The sequence below is a fragment of the Nasonia vitripennis genome (assembly GCF_009193385.2).
Source record: "Nasonia vitripennis strain AsymCx chromosome 1 unlocalized genomic scaffold, Nvit_psr_1.1 chr1_random0012, whole genome shotgun sequence".
NCBI lineage: Eukaryota > Metazoa > Arthropoda > Insecta > Hymenoptera > Pteromalidae > Nasonia > Nasonia vitripennis.
The window spans coordinates 1,038,328-1,044,405 of NW_022279600.1; the positions used below are offsets into that span (position 1 = coordinate 1,038,328).

General features: G+C 35.1%; 1 long non-coding RNA gene across 1 annotated transcript; it reads right to left on the reverse strand.

The window, feature by feature from the left end:
- Positions 1 to 3,776: 3,776 nt before the first annotated feature.
- Positions 3,777 to 5,148, reverse strand: LOC116415889. The gene is made up of 3 exons (XR_004226439.1): positions 4,327 to 5,148; positions 4,188 to 4,245; positions 3,777 to 4,099 (listed from the first exon to the last, which is right to left on the reverse strand). It is a non-coding gene; the product is annotated as an uncharacterized LOC116415889 (long non-coding RNA).
- Positions 5,149 to 6,078: the final 930 nt, after the last annotated feature.

A 6,078-nucleotide genomic window follows, 5' to 3' on the forward strand; every position in this document is an offset into this window, starting at 1 on the left:
CCTTTTAGAGGCTCAAAAAGTTGTTCCAAAAATTTATTTTAGGTCGATTCAAAGACTTAGAGTATATGTAAATATTTTCAAATCTCGAACCATTAGGATGAATGATTAGAGATAGGAGAGCGTTCGTGTTACCAAAATTAGACGGACCACAAAATACTACTCTTATACTGTTAGGTAGCAATTTTCCATGATGATTGTGCTGTTTTTTCGGCTGCTGCTGGGTCAAAAGATCGAAATTAACCACTGGCAACTTTGCTGCCTGCTTCTTAAGATCCATCATGCTTCTTAAAATTTCATATTACGACTTACAGGTTATCAGTACTGTGATCCAGGTACTAAACTTGCTAAACGTTTAGTTCGTGGTAATTCATGAATAAATCCTCTAGACGCTGCTTGTAAGGAACACGACATTGCATACTCGAAAAATCCTGATAACATTCAAGAGAGAAACTCTGCCGATAAAATTTTAGCAGGGAATACGTGCGTAGCAAAGACCATGAACTTAAAAACAAAGCTTGGTATGAGTGTTGGAAGAGGAGAAGGAGAAGGAGGAGGTGGAAGGTGTGGATTTATAAAACTTAAGAAAACGATTTCAAAGGAAAAGATTACACTGAAAAATTTGATCAAGTCAATGGGAAAATATATCATTCCTGGCAACGATTCTCGCTCTATGATTAAGTCAGCACCAAAGATGGCTCGAGAGCATGTGAAAAATGTTGGTGGAAAAAGTAAAATTAATGTTTTACGCATATTGCCTGTTCCCAGCAAAGTAGGTGGCTTTCTTCCAGCACTTATTCCACTTTTTGCTGGTTTCAGTGCAGTAGGCTCACTTGCAGGCGGAGCTACGGGAATCGCTAAAGCAATAAATAAAGCAAGTGCTGCTAAGAAACAAATGGAAGATCAAAGAAGACATAATGAAAAAATTGATATGTTAGCACTCGGTAAAGGACTGTTTCTAAAACCTCATCGTAAAGGTTTTGGCATCTTCCTAAAGAAGAACAAAAAGTGTAAAGGAAGAAAAAAAACTTTGATGAAATAAGATTGCTTAAACGTGCACTTACCGACTACGATCTGCTCAAATATGTAAACCTAATGAATATACCAAATTTTCGAAGAGTTTTTATGAGAAATGCTCTGCCCTCAAACGGTTGTCGAGCCAGAGAATCGGCAATCATTAATCTGGATGATGCAAGTGGACCTGGCACGCATTGGGTAGCTTATCGAAAAATTGGTAATGAGGTTACATACTTTGATAGTTTCGGTGATTTACAACCACCACGAGATCTTATGAATTACTGGAAAGTATCTCAAGTTAAGTACAATTATCAGAGCTATCAGGAATTTTCAACTTTCATCTGTGGTCATCTCTGTCTGAAATTTCTCTGCAATCAGCTCAATCGTAAAGATAATTTTTGTCTATATAAAAAGAAATCTACATGAATGATTTGAATTAGTCTACTCAAGATGGTTGTTGAATCAATGACTCTCAGCCTTTCCGGCACCTCCTCAATCCTTGAGACGCACTATTTTCCTCCAATAGAACTCGATTCGGATAAGCAATACAGTCTTGGACTTGTTGAGCTGCTAACTTTTAATTCTATACCGAACGTCGATGAAAACTGTAATAAATTTTATGTTGGTCAAGAAGTAATTGAACTACCTACCTGCAGCTATGAGATTGAGGATATTGATCGAACTCTACAAGGTATCCTCGATACTCGAGGTATAAAAGTTAGTATCAAACCAAATAATAATACGTTACGAAGTGTTATTATGTGTAGTCATGAAATAGATTTCCGACCGACTGACTCGATTGGTCGTCTACTAGGATTCACTCCAAGACTTTTGAAGCCCTATATAAGTCACAACTCAGATTTACCAGTAGCTATTCTCAAAGTGAACGCTTTACGAGTTGAATGTAACATTACGACAGGAGCATACATAAATCAGCAGAAAGTTCATACAATACATGAATTTTTCCCAGCAGTTCCGCCAGGCTATAAGATAATCGAAGTACCTAAACAAATAATTTACTTGCCAATATCTGTGAAAGTGATCGATCACCTACAACTACGCATAGTAGATCAAGATGATGATTTGGTTAATCTCCGAGGTGAAATTATTACAATTCGTCTACATTTAAAAAGCCATTGAAATGGGTATTGTTTTTAATGCTGACAAAAGCTATATTAATAGCTCAGTATGTCGTCAGACAGTCAGTCAGCAACGAGTGATCAAACACATCAGAACAGTCAGTTTCTACAAAGTCTCGGTCTCAAAGTGCGTGGTGGAGGAAGAACGGGACCTCAAGCGAGAAAAATACTGAAAAATAACTTGTACGTTTATCTGTTGTTGTTGTGTGCCTCAGAAAAATGGAATCAGTTCTTAACGTACAATCCCCTGTCATCTTTGATGAATCTGTCTCGCATTATGAGGTTCATGCACATCAACCCTATACCTCACTTGCATTCAATAATAGTGATGAAATTCGGATAGCTATACAACATCAAGATTTGTGTGTTCTACCATCAAAAAGTTCTCTACACATTTGTGGAAAGATTACTAGACAGGATGGACAAGCAGTACAACACACCCTTTTTGTGAACAATGCTATTAGTCATCTCTTTGAAGAAATTCGATATGAAATGAATGCCATAGAGATTGATCGATGTAAGAACGTTGCTGCTACAACCCTGATGAAAAGTTACACATCTTTCTCATTTAGTCAACTAAAGTATCTTGAAAATTCTGGCTGGACACCTATTACTGACGTGGGAAATATAGCTGATAATAATGGAAACTTTGATGTGACAGTTCCTCTATCAATGATTTTTGGTTTCGCTGACGATTATCGAAAAATCGTTGTAAACGTTAAGCATGAACTTATTCTCACAAGATCGAGAAATGATTTGAATGCTGTTTTGCAAGAGGCTTTAATGGTGGACGGGAGACCGACATATGAAGAATTCAAAATCGAGATCAATCGTATAGAGTGGCTTATGCCCTACCTCATGCTGTCAGACCGACGAAAAATACAACTATTTAACTATATTCAAAAAGATATACCGATTTCGATGAGTTTTCGTTCATGGGAGTTGTATGAGTATCCAGTACTTCCAACAACCACGCAACATGTATGGACTGTAAAAACATCGAATCAGCTAGAAAAACCACGTTTTATCATTCTCGGTTTTCGAACAGGGAGGAAAGGAGTACGAAGACAAAATGCTAGTCATTTTGATCATTGTAATATTAGTAATATCAAACTTTTCCTCAACTCTCAGAGTGAATGAATATTTTGATGCATTTATTTATTAATCTTAACCTTTAATCCTACAAATCCTATTCCAAATTATCTATCACATCCCAGGTCGATAAAGTAAATTACCGATGCTCACTCTGAGCTATGGAGGGGGGGGGGGGTCGGTAACGTCGACAACACTGGTTTATGGTGGGTGCCACCGCTGGCAGCATGGTCGATATGCAATGCTCTGTCGGTAAAACAGGTATCTACTAATATGAGTTACCATGCGTCGGTATTTGGTGGCCCAGAACCCGCTTGGCCCAGTAGCCGTGCAGCCCCTACTACTTTTTACGCATCATTAATATACTACTTTTCAGAAACAATATCCTTTCTAACATGGGATAAACAATACAATTGCTATGAAATACTGTATGAACTTATAAGTTATAATAAAGCTGATATTTTATGACATGTAATATCAGCAACTTTTATAATAATAAAATAACTTTTTTAAAGTAATTCCTTTGGATGATTATAGAAATTACAAAAATGAACCGTCGAAAAGTAAAGTACTAATTTACATTAACAACGTCTCCGAGAACAACTTTGTTTAGTTTGTTGAAGAGAGTAAGTACTTTGCTAGTTACTGTTTTTGATGTAGATCTTGTTGCGTCAGAGGAAAAAATGTTGCAAAATTTCATTTGTACAAATTCTAATAGATGTTATGAGCATCTGGATATGGTCGGTTAAAAACAAAGTACAGTGAAATTAAAAATTGCAGAGCTTCAACGTAGTTACTTGCATACTCAATAATATCTTTATTTAATATAATGATATATTCTGTTGGTTCGTTATCTGAAATTTGAAGAAGTTATTATGGAATGATACAAAAGAATAAAAATATAACATAAATAAATAAAAAAAATGATAATACGAAATTTACCTATGATACATAATTGTGGACCTGGATTTTGACCTGTTTCGAAGCTCTCCGTACCTGCCTGCAAAAATATGATAATATTGAATAAATAATAACATAGATTATTTTATTTTGTGAAATAAAAATAATTTCAATAACTTACAGGACATCGAATAATCAATGTATCCAATTGTTCTTTGAAATGTTTGCTTCAATTGTATCGGTGAAATTTATGTCTGTCAATCTTTTCATAATCCCATAAGACAAAATTCTGGGAACGTCATCTTTAATATTAACAGCAATTTCGTCTATTGTGTGACCAGTCAATTTTTCGTAATGCCAAAAAATAAATGGTTTATGTGTAAGACATGGCCATACCTCACGAACTTAAGGTAATAAATGTTTTTCTTTACTGATGTCATTTAAAAACAATCTTTGAGTTACGTATGAGTTACAAAAATTTACTTTGATTACTTCTAACATTGGAGGATCAGTTTGATCGTATAAGTTATAAGATAATAACCATACTCTTTTTTCTTCTTGAGTTGTCTCGTCTTCATTTTCTGGTAAATGGTCAGGCTGCCACTGACTACATCCTGCTTGGATACAACTCAAGCTCTTACGTTGATTAATTGGAACCTTAAGCTTTTGGTTGGGTTGTCTGAACGGTGGGGCCGATTACTATTATTATTGTAATTCATCATTTTCCTGACAGTATTTTCAAAGCCTTGACCACAGCGCTGTCCATTTCTTAATTTTTCTTCAAAACTCTTTGGGTAAAAATGCTTTGCATAACACACATTACTGTACTCGGTTACTTGATATCAAGTATGCTTTTACTGCTTTTGTGAGTATTGCATACGTATTGAAATGCACAGCTAGTATAGAAAAACCAATAGCTATAGAAATATGATCATAATGTAATTATATTATGCTGTAATGCATTAATTCCAAAACTAAATAAGCACATTTTCATAAATAACTTACCTACTTTGGATCATATTCAAGTTGACTCCTTTTCAACTCTATCCCTTGGCACTCGCTTAGCAAGAAAGTGGGTTGCGATGGTGCTCTAAGTGTATGTCAAGTGTGTTCGATGATGGACCTTAGTAAACATGCCAATATTCATCAAGTGTGATAAACGACGCTTATCCTCACAGTCTTCCTAGACCATCAAAATACAGCACAGCTTCCGTCAAACTATATGAGTAACATTCAATAAATAAATGAACATATATACGTATGTTATAATCAAGATAAAGTATTATAGAAAGATGTGAAAATTTCTTTACAAGGACCTTTATAGAGAAGATTTGATAAAGTGCTCAAGCACCAATCTTCTTGCTGAGCAAGTATAGAAAATGATAAACTTGATATGAATCATCAACGATTAATGACAAGCTGAGTATTTTAAAAACAAAAAGATTTTAGAGTTTTATTAAATGTGTACTAATATATAAACGCAATAGAATTTAGCATTGAACTTAACCTACAAAAATTTTCAGAATATCGCATACCGGCCTGCGATACATTTCTTTACACTATTGCATAATAAGAGCACTAAAATAAGCACACTTACTTGTAAACTTTATTTAGTTGCTGGTAAAACTCGATCAGAAATCAATAAATTGTGCAATAACGCACGCAGCTAGCCCATGCGCCCAAGCCATCAGAGGATTTCTTTCTTTTCTACGAACTTACGATGTTCCGTTGTGTATTCACTAGGTTTTCTAGATTTATTACTAGTATTTTGCCGTTTTACAAATATTTGTAAATTTAAGACGTTGGTAACAGTGTGTGAGTAGTAGATTTTTTTCCACACATTCTACACATGCAGATACGCTTACTCGCACATACATACACGCACATTATATACACACGCATACTCTAAATCCCACAATATTGTTCCCTTTTA